Consider the following 16250-nt stretch of genomic DNA (forward strand, 5'->3'; position numbering starts at 1 on the left):
GCGTGCTCGGGGGACACCACACACGAGAAGAAATCGGGCCAAATAAATCCAACATGTTGGATATCTCCGATTTGAGATCGGAGCGGTCCCGACGTCCTTCCGAGCAGACGAGAGCAGCCTTAACACACCACACACGGCAGGAATATTTTATCAGATTATTTTACGATAATCGGAGCATCCTTAAGATTGTCGGAAGGGGTGAATCGGGGCTAAAATCGGCCTAATTATCCTGCCGTGTGAACCAGGCTTAAGTAGGAAATTTCCGACTGCACATGAAGGCAGAATTAGTGTCCTCATAGTGCTAGTCAAACCTGTACACACACACACAATTTAAAATATCTATAAATTGGTTTTGATACATGCTCAATTTGAATACATAAATTAAAAAATATACTTTATACAATATTATTATTTGATAAGTAGTTATATTCTTTTAAACCATTTGATGGCAGCCAATAAAACTAGCATGTATTTCTTTAGTGACAGAAAGGGAGATAAAAACATTGTTCCTTTTTACACAATTATGCACACATACAGCAGATGTTTTCAGCTATCCTCTCAATATTATGAGGGGAAAGCAAACAATGTAGTTCTTTATGTATTTCTCTCTGTTTAATTAATCAAACAAAAGCCACTCTCTTTATCAGGGTGTAACCTTCATGTGAAGAGAAAACTATCAAGTATTTCAATTGAGTCCACAGTTTATTTAATGTTAAGAATACCCATATCAAATGAGTGGAAACTCTCTTCACAACTGAATTAAGTTGACCAAATAATTATTTTTGGAATGTAAAATAGTCTTTGCATCACCACAGATCAGATTTAGCAGCTCTCACCCTGTAGCCCACTGAAGCTAAGCAGGGTTTAGGGAGGTCAGTATCTGAATGGGAGACCTGGGAAAACTAGGTTGCTGTTGGAAGAGGTGTTAGTGAGGCCAGTAGGGGGCGCTCATCCTGTGGTCTGCGTGGGTCCTATAATGCCCCGGTATAGTGATGGGGACACTATACTGTCAAAAAGCACAGTCCTTCGAATAAGACGTTAAACCGAGGTTCTGACTCTCTGTGGTCATAAAAAAATCCCAGGGTGTATTTAAAAAAATAAAAATAAAAACTCCAGCATCCTGGCCAAACTTGCCCATTGGCCTCTGTTAGGGCTGGGATAAACGATTATTTTTTAAACGATTAATCTAGTGATTCTTTTTTCGATGCATCGATTCATCTAACGATTCATTTTTCCGGTCCGATTCGATTTCGATTCGTTTCGATTATCTCCCCAATCCCCATTAATTGACTAATAGCAATTTATACATGTTAATTTACATATCTGAATGAAAAAAACACGAATTCCTTAACATTGCCATATATGTTTATTGCTCTTAAAATTCCAAAATAAAAGACTATACAACTGCATAGTAATGCATTCTTAGTCAGAGGTAGCATTCAATAAAACCTTAAAGCCTTGAAAACACATAGCTTACTGAACACATAGGGCCTAGCTTACTGAAAAAAAGTTCTTCTTTCAGATGAAAATAACAACAACTTGATGTCTAGCATTCAATAAAAAAATAAAAAGGTCACCCCAAATACTTGTTTAGAGCAATTGAAAGAATACAGTAACCAATGTAAACTTGAGGGCTTTAAGCTAATACAGAGAGTGCTTTTCCAACAAAATAAATAAATAAAAATGAACAGTGGGAGCCAGCAGCCTGTCATGGCGTCCTTCCTGAACCAACAGAATTGAACATTTATGTTGAAAACACATAGTCCTAGCTTACTGAAAAAAGTGCATCTTTTAATTCTTCATTCACATAAAAATAACAACTACGTATAGTAATACACTCTGCCACTCACCTTTTTCTTAAAAAAAAAAAAAAAAAAAAAAAAGTACTTAGCCTAACTAGAATTTAATAAATGGAACATTATTGTAAAGTGTTACCGATTTGTTATACACCGATTCAGACGTCTCGTGAGTTCAGTGTTGGACAGATCAGTTGTTTTAACCATTCATTAAAGTGAATCGGTTCAAATGAGTCATTAGTTCGCGAATCGGACGTGTCATTAGTGGACGTGTAGCCTACGGCAAGCGTTGTGTGATTATCCTGGCAGTTTATTTTTTACCACAATTCACACTCCGCGGTAATTCAAGAGAAAAAAATCTCCGAATGCTCCACGTGAAACTTTGGTCTTCCGCCCTTTTTCTATCGTGTCTAATGATTTTGATTAATATGCACGAGGGAGAGAGAGAGAGAGCAACACAGCGCTCGTGTTGTTTGAAGACGGTGAGTGTGCGCGCGCGCGGCCGGGGCTCTCTCTCGTACTTACTGTATGCGCCCTGTCAAGCACCTCGACGCGTTGTCCCAGCCCTAGCCTCTGTCCATCATGGCCTCCTAATCATTCCCATATCTACTGACTGGCTTCATCACTAGGTCTCCTCTCCACCATTAAGCTGGTGTGTGGTGGGTTTACTGGCGCAATATGGCTGCCGTTGCATCATCCAGGTGTATGCTGGTGGTGGTTGAGGAGATTCCCCCCTTCATTATGTAAAGTGTTTGAGTGCTGAAAAAAGTGCTATATAAATGTATATTCATATATATATATATATATATATATAGTCATATAGAGGTCAAGAGGTTTAGAATTTGGGTGAATATTTTGGTTTTATCATTTTGGCCATTCTCATGGACGCTTGGAGCATCACACTGTAACATTGTGTGCCAAGCTAAAACCAAACTGGCCACTGGCCATCCACTCTCATGCTATCATATTTATCTATCTGACAAATCCCAGAGAGCCTTTACACCAGAGCACCCTCTCAGACGAGGTATCAGCACTCGCAATGAGCTTATCTGACTCTAATCTATCTTGGCAATGTAAATGTAGCTGAGTACTTAGTTACCTAATGTGACCTTCACTGCTCTTCTCCTACGTCCACTCACACTCTCACTCACACTCTCTCTCACGCTCTGACAAGACTTGCTAATAATGCTGTTAGAATTAAAAATGCATTAAACAAAAGTCTGAATAGCTAGTATGTTTAAAAAATGTGATAATTTAATTATAAGAATATTTTTTAATAAAAACTCTCGAGATGTTGAAAAGTCATGTAAGCTATTTTATGAAATACCACACATAAACTACAGCAAAACAGCAAAAAGCTCTCTGCAAAAAGAAAAAAAGTCAGGGGCTTATTTTAGCTACTATATAGTATGCATAAAGCAGTATGTCAGACAAGAGAAATGTATGGATAGGCTATGTGGAATTCAAAAACAATAGATGAAAAAAGCCACACTTTACTACTGTATCTCATGAGTCCATGAACAAATAGTTACTGTATATGTAAATGAACAGGGGTCTCATTTATAAACCTGGTATACGCACAGAATGGGGTTGGAAATGTGCGTACGCCACTTCCCAGGCAAACTTGTGATCTATTAAAAACAAACTTGAATGGAGAATGTGTGCACCTGTAAGTAAACTCTGAGTCATGCGCATGCACATTTTGGATTCTAATAAATAGAAATATTTGTAGTGGATGTAATGCTTTTGAACACTTTTCCTGTGGTATGCTGTGTTGTAATGTTTTAACTACAGCGAGGATTAGCGCATGATAATAGCAGAACTCATGGTCTTAGGAAATATTTTCGCACGAATAATGACCAATAGTGCACAATAAGGCCTATCTGTTTACATTAAAAATATAAAGCAATCAAAAATGTGAAAAAGTTTGACAAAAACTTGTATTTATACAAGTATTTTTATACTATTTTGATTGATTTATTCAAAAACAAGGCAAGGATAGGCTACTAAATGATTTTTAGCAATGTAATGTAAATGTAATGATGGTAATGTAAAATGTAATGTAACATCGAGGCCCCTATTTTAACAATCTGAAACGCAAGTGTCAAGCGCAATTCGCAAGTAACTTTGTGGGCGGGTCTCGGCGCTGTTGCTATTTTCCCGGCGGGATAAATGCCTCTTGCGCCAGGCGCAAATCTAAAATGGGTTGGTCTGAAGTAGCTTCATTATTCATAGGTGTGGTTTGGGCGTAACGTAAAATAAACCAATCAGAGCGTCATCTCACATTCCCTTTAAGAGCAGACGCGCTTGTTCTAAAGCGGATTCCTATTATAACGGCGGATTTGCCAGGCGCGCGCCAGGAGCGGTTCACAGCCGAGGAGAGCAACGCTCTCGTCACGGCTGTAAAAGAGAGAAGTTACATTGAAATGGAGAAACCCACCCAAATTAACTTCGGTTAAACAGGCGTATGATCATTTGGGTAAATGTGTAAGCTAGATGTATGCTTTTATAATAAATTGCCTATCTATCTATCTATCTATCTATCTATCTATCTATCTATCTATCTATCTATCTATCTATCTATCTATCTATCTATCTATCGTAATAATGTATGATTTGCAAAAATGAAAACTGCTGCTTCTGTGTAGATGAGAGAATCAAAGTGTATGCGCATTGTGCACACGATACATTGATTATGGCCAAGCATGCGCCCTTAAAATAGCATATGAATAACATGCGCAACACGCCACTGAGTTTAAACAATTTTTTCCTGGTTAGTGGCGCAATTGTTTTCTAAACCTGCAAAATAGCATGAAGGAACGTTTGCGCCGGAACACGCCTCCTCTTTGCGCTGAACCGCCCCCGGGAGCGCAAGTGTATTTCCTAACTTACCGACGTGCTTCTGTGGAGGGAAAAGTCCGCTTTGCATGGGTGCAAAATAGGAATGATACATGCGTCGGTGTACAAAGTCACTTGCGCTGGGTGCAAGATAGGGCCCCTACTGTCAAGTCAAGTCACCTTTATTTATATAGCGCTTTTTACAATACAGGTTGTTTCAAAGCAGCTTTACAGAGATAACAGGAGAATAATGCAACAAAGTTTGTTTTCGGCTGTACAGCAGATCTAGAAGAAAATTGTGTCATGGTCCAGCTTCAGTTCATTTCTGTTGTAAAAAAGTTATTAATTTTAGTTCATTAATCTATACAGCCGGTCTGGAGAAAACGGTGATATCATCGTCCAGCTCAGTTCAGTGTATGATTATGATTCAGGCAGCATTACAGGTCAGAAGTCAGATTGGATCGGAACATTCAGAATGTGTGATGTTAACAAAATGGTCAAAGTTACAGTAGTAAAACTTTTGAAACTGCTTTCAGCACCAAGTCCATTTGCATTTCAAATCTCTTATCTCTTTATTTGTATTCTTCGTGTATTGTTCTTTTATTTTCAATGCTGTTTCTGCCACAACAGTTCTGGATGTGCTTTAAATGGAGCTGAAGATGAGGAGAGTGTGTCACCCAGCAGTTGCTCAGAAAGCAAATGAAAGACCATTTCAATTTATTACGGTCTAAACGTGAATCATTTGACCCTGTGGGAAAACAGTGTGTTTACCCAAACACAGAGAGAGTGAAAAAATAGCTAGTCATGTTGTCTGCTTTCATGCAAACACAATTTCATACGCTGAACAGTAAAGCAGCTTTAAACGACATTTTGTCTGGAGATTATTCAGGCATTATTGCTATTCCTACTTTAAAAACACCATTAAAAAAACAGGTGCTGCTCTGAACAACAGTTCTTACATGTCTTGACAACCAGGCCAAGGGTTAGCCAGAGACTAATGAGAGGACATGGCACTGGATTCATAGCACTTAAATATATATAGAGCTGAGGGTTTGAAATGACTTGAATTGAAGAAAGAAGAAATCTTGGAGGTCATCAGGTGGTTGACACACCAGACTGCCTTGGGCAAATGACCAAATCAATAATTGATCAACTCTTGATCTGTCAATCATAGCAGGAACCTATGGTTAATGTCACAGTAAATGCAGACTGCTGGATTACATGGAATACACCAAACCCAGCCCATCAATGATTTTTATGCAGCCCTCCAATTGATCTAGATTACAACATTACAGTGATGCCAGATATATCAGAGGACTTTCAAAAGCAATCAGTCAATTAGCGGTTTGTGGTACACTGTAAAAAAAAATCTGTCGTTTTTACAAAAAAAATTTGGCAGCTGGGTTGCCAGAATAATTTTGTAAAAATTACAGTCACTGTAAAAAAAATCCTGTAAAATTTACAGGGATTTACTGTAAGAAATACAGACTTTAAGTTTGTTTATACAAAAAAATCCTGTTGTTTTTACAAACATAATTTGGCAGCTGTGGTTGCCAGAATAATTTTGTAAAAATGACAGTCACTGTAGTGTAAACAACTTTATAGTTTTAAACTGTGCATTTCAGTACAAAACTGCATAAAAACATCAATTTTCTGCCTTTTGTCTTGCCTTCTTTATTAATATTAAAGCAGCACAACATACACATTTGTAATATGTACAGCTTAATTATCTCATTGGAACTGATAGAGAAAAGATGGAGGTAAAGAGATGGAAGGAAACAAAGATGAGAAAAAGAGTAAAAATGAAAAATAGAGAAGGAGAGGGCAAGAAAGAGAATATTTGTTAAACAATTAATCTCTGCAAACTGATGTACAGCACAATATCACTCTGCAAACTGATCTACAGGACAATATCACAAAATATAAGAGCAATAAAACTAAGTTGCATACAAACTCGCCTGAAAAAATTATCTTCAGAACTGAGCATAGAAGCTGAAACAAACCTTATTCAGAGTAAAGTACAAACAAATGTCCATAGTTTCAGACATCGCGTCACTCATGATCTGAAAGTTCCTGAATTAAAGGACTCTTGGGTTCACATTGAGACGTGAAGTTTGTGTCTTCTCCACATTGGTGCCCTTCTCTGGGTTGATCTTGAAGAACTGAGCATAGAAGCTAAAACAAAATTCAGAGTAAAGTCCAAACAAACATCCATAGAGTTTCAGACATCGCGTCACTCATGATCTGAAAGTTCCTGAATTAAAGGACTCTTGGGTTCACATTGAGACGTGAAGTTTGTGTATTCTCCACTTTGGTGCCCTTCTCTGGGTTGATGGAGAAAAAACACCTTGGGAAAGAAGAAAAACAGGCAACTTATTAATTATAAAATAGTTTTATTAACAGAAAAAATAACTTACATTTCTTTATTCAAGATAAATAAAATATTTTAGTTATTAAAGGGTTAGTTCACCCAAAAATGCTGTCATTGATTACTCACCCTTCATGTCGTTCCAAACCCGTAAGACTTTAGTTCTTTCTTAAGTCTTCTTAAGATCTTAAATTAAGATTTTTTAATGCAATCTGAGATATCTGATCCTTACATTGACTGCTACGCAACTGAAACTTTGCTTCAAAAAGTTGAAAGAGATTGAAAAACTAATCTGAATTGAAGTTAATTTAGTCTTTTATTCACATATTCATCAGCTTACACATCAGTTGTGGTAAATAGAAGCTCAAGCATGTTCACTTGACATGCGAGAACCAGGCAGCCTGTTTGAGCTTTCTCAAGAACCAATGAGGTTTGTTCTTGTGCATCAAGCAGGGCTGGTTGAATTTGTTTGTGTTTGCTGACCGTTTATATGTGAATAAAAACCTAAATAAATCTGTTCATCAAATAAAGTGATGTGAAAATTTGGACTAAAACACTCAATTCATATGGATTAGTTTTTACAATCTCTTCATGAACTTTTTGATGCGTCAAAGTGGTAGTTGCGTAGCTGTCAATAGAGGGACAGAAATCTCTCCGATTTCATTAAAAAGCATTAATTAAAAGCTTCAATTGCGTTTCAAAGATGAACAAATGTCTTATGGGTTTGGAAAGACATTAGGGCAAGTATCCCTTGAACGAACCCTTTAATAATAGCTGGGCCTGTCAATCAGACATCTGCAGTTTATCAGTGACTCCAGTTAAAAATCAATGATAAAATAAAAGGCCATTTCATATGTTTATATTGCAATAATGACCTTTGTAAGTGTACAGACAGTTTAATAAGAAGATACGCGAAGTGTTGTCTTTATAAAGTATCTTCTTATTAAACTGTCTGTACACTTACAAAGTTCTCAATGCTTCGGTTTGCATGTAGGGACCCCTCATTATGCTACCGTGTTAGTGTGAGGCTATTTTGAGCCTTGTTAGTGTTATTAACTAGCGATTTATTTTGACTTAGTTGCTGCCCCATATACTAGCGTAATAAGCTAATCAGTTTTTAGAGATAAAACTCTTACATTTGATTATCATGAAAACAAATCCCAGAGAACGGCCGACTTGGTACCAATGTGTTAATACACCTCAGGTTCATTTTGCGCCGGAGTTGTCCTTTAATTTTATGAAGCGACGAGAATACATTTTGTAGGCAAAACAAACAAAAATAACGACTTTATTCAACAATTTTTTTCTAGCCTGTGTCAGACTCTTACGCTGTTGACGCAACATAAACAATGCAACGCTTCCAAGTCCTCCAATAAGGAACGAATCGCACGCATGCATCGTGGTGCTCAACTGAATATCGTCGGCAAACGGTAAGCCGGCATTCTGGCATTTTGGAAGAGTTGCACTGTTGCGTTGTAATGTATATGTTACGTCAACAGCGTAACGCCGGTTTCACACTGCACGCATTAGCAGAGCGTAAGCAGCGCAGGAGCAGTGCATATGGTGAGCAGGAGCAGGACACGCTGAACCGCGGGTTTTGTACAGACAGAGTATATCTAATGGATAAGTTGGCATTGCTTTATTTCGTTTTCAAATACATTTAAGAGAAAAGACTTGTCAAGAAGCTTATTTTATTAATAATTTCATTTATATAACTTTTGGTTCATCTTTGTTTTTATTGTTCGGGCAAACAAGTTTGTTTTTGGACATTTGTTTTCTTGTTAAATTGCTTTTGGTCATTTGATTGACTGTTTAAAACACAATAGATATCATCAATGCGCTTTTTGGGTAAAACTGCGGTGTATTTTGGCCATGATCAATGCATTGTCTCTTTAATTCAGCGTAAGCGGCACGTTAAAAATAGACTAGGCGCCGAAACTATCGCGGCACTGCTGCTCCTGCTCTGCTCCTGCTACGCGCTGCCGCGCCACTTCTGCGTGCGGTGTGAATACACTCATTGATTAACATGGACGCCGAAAAAAATACGCGCTGCTGACGCTTGCGGTGTGAAACCGGCGTAAGAGTCTGAGTACCTTAATTTTTTTAAGTTCAATAAAGTGAAATAGTTGCATAAAGCCTATCCAAGAAGACATACCTCTGCAGAAACTCCAGGGTTGATGCCAGCTCTGATGGGTAATGGATGTTGAAGATATAATAGCTCCCAAACATCATGCACAGGGCGGAAATGAAGGAGTGGATGTTGTCAAGTATAATGTTTTGATCCACACACAGCATGAACCGTTTAGCTGAAAAACAGGATCGACCTAAAAAGAAAGTAAGAAAAAAATATTCAAACAAAGATACTACAACATTACAGTAACAAAAATAAAAACAGTCTTCATTAAAGGAACACTCCACCGTTTTTTCATATTAAACTATGTCATTCCCTTAACTAAGACGAGTTGATACATACCTCTCTCGTCTCAGTGCGTGCACTCAATCGCTCTTGGCGCGCGGCGACACTTTGATAGCACTTAGCTTAGCCCAGTTCATTCATTAGGAACCAAACAGAGATGAAGTTAGAAGCGACCAAACACCTCCACGTTTTCCCCATTTAAATACAGTTACACGACCAAGTATGGTAACAAAATAAAACGTGGCGCATTTCTTAGCGGGTAAAAAGGATAACTATAATGTATGGCGGAATAGCACTTGGGACTCGGGAGCACTTCGATATTACTGCACCGAGTCGAAGTGCTCCCGAGTCCCAAGTGCTATTCCACCATACATTATAGTTATCCTTTTAACCCGCTAAGAAAAGCGCCACGTTTCATTTTGTCACCATACTTGGTCGTGTAACTGTATTTAAATACACTGAAAAAAAATGATTCGTTGAATTTACTAAAAAAAATTATCGTAAGTGGTTGCACACAATTGATTTTAGTACATTTAAACAAATGCATTAGGTTGAACTAGTTCAACTTAATGCATTTGTTTAAATGTAGATAAAATGAATTGAGTGCAACCACTTAACTTACAATAATTTTTTTAGGGAAAACGTGGAGGTGTTTGGTCGCTTCTAACTTCTAAACTAATAAAAATCGTTATTTTTAATCCTAACGTTACTTACTCAGCATGAAAGAAACTGAAACCCTGATTAATCCCCAATTCGTCAGCATCATTGACTAAATAACCTGAGTCACAAACATATACTTGTATAGTTACTGTTTTTTTTAATAAAACGAACTGTTTGTTCACTTACCAGCGCAAGATATCTCAATTTTACATGTAAACTCCACTTGCTCACTGGCAGAATTGGCGGGCACTCCCACTCATGAAGTTCGTCAAAATGGCTGATCCTGTGATAATCAGAAATCTGCTTTGCTGCAGAAATGACAGTAAACATTAGTCGACTTTAAGCAAACTAACAAAATCGCTCTTTTTTTTATACTGGTTAACATTATTCACCATTAAAGAAAACTGAAAAAGTTGAGCTGAACATAAAACCCACAGTCTAAAGCCTAATTAACCAACAGTTCGTCGCATCATTATGATGGCATAGCCTCAGTCAAAACATATACTTGTACAGTTACTGTTTTTTTTAAATAAAACGAACTGTTTGTTCACTTACCAGTACAAGATATCTCAATTTTACATGTAAACTCCACTTGCTCACTGGCAGAATTGGCGGGCACTCCCACTCATGAAGTTCGTCAAAATGGCTGATCCTGTGATAATCAGAAATCTGCTTTGCTGCAGAAATGACAGTAAACATTAGTCGACTTTAAGCAAACTAACAAAATCGCTCTTTTTTTATACTAGTTAACATTATTCACCATTAAAGAAAACTGAAAAAGTTGAGCTGAACATAAAACCCACAGTCTAACGTTAACAGCCGAATTAACCAACAGTTCGTCCGCATCATTATGATGGCATAGCCTCAGTCAAAACTTGTACAGTTACTGTTTTTTTTTTTTTAATAAAACCAACTGTTTGTTCACTTACCAGTGCAAGAGATCAGAATTTTACATGTCATACACAACTCCACTAAGTTAGCAGCTAGCTCACTGGCAGAAATGGCGGGCGCTCTCACTTGTGAAGTTCGTCAAAATGGCTGATCCTGTGATAATCAGAAATCTGCTTTGCTGCAGAAACGACAGGAAACGTTAGTCGTTAGATCAAACTAACAAAATCGCTTTTTTTAAATCTCAGTTAACGTTACTCAGCATGAAAGAAAAAAAAACTGAAAAGAGTTGAGGTGATAATAAAACCTACACAGTTTACAGCCTTTATCATCCAATCGTACGCATCATTATGATGGCAAAATATCCCCAGTCAAAACATACACAGGTACTGTTTTTTTTTTTTTTTTTTTTTTTTATAAAACGAACTGTTTGTTCACTTACCAGTTCAAGATATCACAATTTTACATGTCAGGCACAACTCCACTAGCACTAGCACACTGGCAGAAATGGCGGGCGCTCTAACTTATGAAGTTCGTCAAAACGGCTGATCACGTGATATTCAGAAATCTGCTTTGCTGCAGAAACGACAGTTGGACGTTTTTTAGCAAACTAACAAAATCGCTCTTTTTTTATCCTAGTTAACGTTTCTCAGCATGAAAGAAACAAACTGAAAGAGTTGTGCGTTGAACTGAACATGAAACCCAGTCCACGCAAAATAGCCTCAGTCATAACATATAATTGTTTTTCAAGTTTGTAGAAAACAAACCGTTCACTTACCAGATTTGATATGTCATGCAAAACTCCACGGACTCGCTGGCAGAATTGGTGTGCGCGCACTCTCGTCGTGAAGTTCATCAAAACAGCTGATCCGTGATCCCGCGATAATCTGAAATCTACTGCGCGACATTCAAACGCAGATGTTCATATAACGTTACATGGGAATGTAAATTTTACATCAACAAAATATAAATATAAATATTAATGACATTATTCTGTAAATGAAAAAGAAAATAAATTATTTTATTTGATCATTTACAATTGAATTAATTAATTACAAATACAAATGAACGGTTTGGCTATTGTATAATGTCCCCTTAACTGTCGACAGATACAATGTGCAATTCCTACCAGTTAATATTTAGCTAGTAATTTTACAGTGCTGTTGGACCTAAAAGACCCATTGCCTGTTTTTAAATATGAATTTTAAAATTCATATTAACACAGATGCTGTCCTTGGAACATATTTTGTCTGTAAAATATAACATGTATAAAATGTAAATTTTCTTGTTGATAGGCTATTGAGAATATGTATGTCCGAAAAATATTTTAACACTGTCATGTTGTAATTTTAACTGCATTGTTGCTTTCTGCATAGTTTTTATTTCTGCTTAAATTTCATAAATCTGTAAATTCTACAAATTAATATGATTATTTTAACACATTCTTGTAAAATCAACAGTATTGTTTGGTTCAGTATTTTACATCAGCATTTGTACTATTTTCAAAATAGTACTGTAAATTTAACAAAATTTCATTGTTTTTCTATTTACAAAATTTTGATGTCATGATTTTACAGAATTACACAGTTAATTTCACAGACATTTTTTACAGTGTACATTTCAGACCGTGACACAGTTTAGCTAGCTTTCCAATTACAAACTAGTGTAGGACCATAGAAATGAATACCGTGAAACATCAACCAATGTGCAATTAGGCTATGGCTTACTTGAGGGGGGGGGGGGGGGGGGGGGAAGAGACAATTAATTCACATGCTTCAAATGTGTAATCGATGCATCTGATTTTGTTTCATGCTTGTAGACTTTTTATTGCAATATCTAATATATTATGTATAATGGTTAAAACTATACAATAATAATAATACAATGAAAATTTGCAGTGAAAAAGTGACTTTCGAAGCCATTTATTTTCAATTTCCGGCTAGAGGTGACAAGTTGACATTATGCAAATGGGAAACTACCAACGGGAAAACGTGGCTTGCTGTGGGATTCCATAATCAAATGTACAATTTTAGAACGATTTCCAAAGGATCATGTGACACTGAATATTGGGACAATGGCTGCTGAAAATTCAGGTTTGCCATCACAGGTATATGAAAAACACAAAGTGGAATTTGTTCTCTAACCAACATTAATCAGCAAGATGAAATGTCTTAAAGGGACCCTGATGAATTCAGTTAAGTGTTTGTATGGAGATTTAGGGGGATGTGTAACCATGAGACAGAACCTTGACAGAAGTGCGTGCCTTGCCTCAGTCAGGGTTTAATTGATTTGTCACATAATGCGGACCCTCTGTGTGCGACTGGCCCCTGCTCATGGAGAAGGGGAGGCGTGAGGAAATGGAGTGGCTCGTAAGAGCTTTATTGTGCCTCTTGGGTAAGCAAAAAAAAACAAAACATTGCTGGCGTCTCACTGTCTTGGTCACTAAGATCCCCCGCTGCTATAGCTCGTCGATAAACATTCAATTAAACTTGCTTGCTAGGTTGTTTTTGTCCCACTGTCAGCTCAGCTTCCTTATGTGGATGTTTTTTTGTTTTTGGTTTTTTTGCATGCCCACAGAATGGAAACTGATATAAGTGGATATTTATATTCAATTTCATGGTGATAAGACGGTAAAAATGAGCATAGACAAAACAATAACTTGTCTGATCTCTCTAAAAAAAAGTTTATTTTTTATTTTTATTTTTTGCATTCACTTTTCCCTTAAAACAATGCAACTGTTCATTGGGCAACAGGTTCTTCAAGGTTACAAGGCCACTGAAGAACATCTGGTGCAAGATAAACAGGCATAATGAAAATGCTCAGTGAATAATTTCAAAATCATTTTCTTAATCTAATCTGCTTGTTTTCCAAATATCATGCATTTAAAATATTCAAGTAAAAATTTTCATAAAATCTAAACAACCTTACAACTATTTACTTGTTGTATAAGTCTTATTTTTTTCAGAGAATACACTACAATTCAAACATTTGGGGTCTGTAAGACTTTGTGTTTGAAAAGATGAATTTAAAAACAAACGAGTCCAAAAAATCTATTTCGAATAAATGCTGTTCTTTTGAACTTTCTATTCATCAAAGAAACCTGAAAAAAAGTGACTAAAGTAATGTCTCATGAAAATTCAGCTTTGCCATTATATGAATAAACTTTAAAAAAAAAAAGAAAAATAATAATTTTTAAGTAATTAAGTAATTTTTAATTCTAATGATATTTCACAATATTACCGTTTTTACTGTATCTTTGATGCAACAAATGCAGCCTTGGAGCAATTTAAACGATACGCATATACTTAATGGGTGCTATACATGGTGGCCTGATTGTGAGTGGTAGCAATACATTTGTGAGAGTTTGAGTTCCATGATCAACCTGATCAACTTCCAGCTGTTTTGCACATGCCCCACTTTCTACACCAATCAGATCGATGCAGTAATTATTTCCACAGTCTGTTGGTATGGAGGCAGATAAAGCCCAATGTTTTGGGATGCACAGCCGAGATAATGTTATTGAAGTAGACAGCCTGCTTCACACAGTTCCTCTCATCTCCACTGGAATTCATTCTTATTTGCTGCTTTTTTTCTCCCTGTGGTAAACCTGGTAATATAACTTGACCCCTTTTGCCTTGCATTTTGTTCTTGTGTTTGTCTAATTTGACTCATTAGCAAGTGTCCTGGTGACATGTTTCATAACCAACTGTTGTAATCACACAGTTTGCATATAAATGTATAGATACATAATGTAAAATACCAATGGGGTAGTAAATGTACCCGCTTGGAAGCAAGTCTTACAAGATTTATCTATCAAATAAATTTGTTTTGTTTTAAAGATGTTTAGATGGTGACTAAAGTATTTCTATGTATTATAAACCATGCATTTAAATGTGCAATTAACATACAATTACATTAGATAATTCTGTCCTTTCTTGTAGGCTTCATATTGTTGTATGATGTGGATTTTGTTTCCTATACTTGTTGACAAAAAATAGATCACACACACAAGGTGATCACACACAGTTCACCTGCTTAAGCCTGAAAGCTCTTGCACAAGATTAATAAAATAGAAGTTTAAATACTGACAAATGGTGTTTTTTGGCTCTTAAAGTCCTTTCTACATAGCCAGCCAAATACAAATATTATCATGATACATTTCTCTAATATTTCCCCAAGTTCACCCCTAAGATTCCATAATTACAGTAGGCAAGTGCATATGCAAATGCAATGTGGATTTAAACTGATGTATCTAATAATAAGCTCACACTGAGAAGCAAGATTAAATCTCATCCGGGGTCAATTAAAGAACAATGGTCATGGCAAAGAAATGAAGATTGATGCAGGACAAACAGTCAATATGAAAATAATGAACAGAATGGCATCTCATAGATGTAAACCAAACACACAACAACACTGACAGTAATTCAGATTTAAGAAAGAAAGGGCAAATAAATGCCACAATCTTCTTTATTCGAACCAGAATGAAGAAAATGAGGGAACTCTAATAATACCCACTAACAATATGTCATGATTATGTGTATTGTTAACATCACAGACCTAAAGACTCAACATCTAATATAAACTCTCAAAAGACAATACATATTTTCATCTTGTATTGCCTTATAATGTTCTTTCAGTCAAAACCTCTCAAAGAAATATATAAAACTACATAGTGTTTGAAAAATAGTGAAATGTCAGAGGCACAAGAATAATGTAGAGAGTCTCAGCTTAAATCTTGTTTGTCCTTTAGAAAATCTTTTATATATAAATGATGTATAAATTATAAATCTGAAAGGGTGTGTGTGTGTGTGTGTAGTAAGGCAGAAGGCAAAGTTAAAGGTATAGCGGAGGATCTTTCCAAATTTTAGATAAGACCCGCCCTCTCCACTTTTTGAAAAGTTTGATTGATTCACCAGAATGATTGACAATTAGGAGGACCAATAGTTTAGACTACCCACCAGGAAGTAAAACATCCTCCGCTATACCTTTAAGCCTCCAACAATTCCTCTCCCAACAAGTATTTCTGGGACTCTTCTGTTGGTTTCTATCGTCACACTCAACAGCTCAATTAGTTTGAAGTCACAACGGACTAAGTCACAAGAAGTGCTTAAAACTGAATGCACACTATCACCAAAAACTAGTGCACAGAAAAATATGTTTGCTTAATTGCCTTAATGTCAGTGGGGAAAGCAAGCTGCCCACTTCATAGTTCAGAACCATAAGCACACTGGATAACAACTTTTTTTTTAAAGTATAAAAAAAATGTATACATACACATATA

At 36.5% G+C, this 16250-nt stretch overlaps 2 long non-coding RNA genes across 3 annotated transcripts in view; both read right to left on the minus strand.

The window, feature by feature from the left end:
• LOC309504679 overlaps positions 1 to 16250 on the minus strand; it is a 360274-nt gene that overhangs the window by 137026 nt on the left and 206998 nt on the right. The window lies entirely within an intron of this gene.
• Positions 6126 to 11978, minus strand: LOC309504850. Of its 2 annotated transcripts, XR_014208202.1 has the most exons (4): positions 11745 to 11978; positions 11008 to 11147; positions 9158 to 9326; positions 6126 to 6981 (listed from the first exon to the last, which is right to left on the minus strand). It is a non-coding gene; the product is annotated as an uncharacterized lncRNA (long non-coding RNA). The 2 variants fall into 2 exon arrangements; XR_014208203.1 differs by lacking the exon at positions 11745 to 11978 and having other exon boundaries at positions 11008 to 11542.

This window comes from Leuciscus leuciscus, assembly GCF_965113295.1.
Source record: "Leuciscus leuciscus genome assembly, chromosome: 8".
NCBI classification, from domain to species: Eukaryota; Metazoa; Chordata; class Actinopteri; order Cypriniformes; family Leuciscidae; genus Leuciscus; species Leuciscus leuciscus.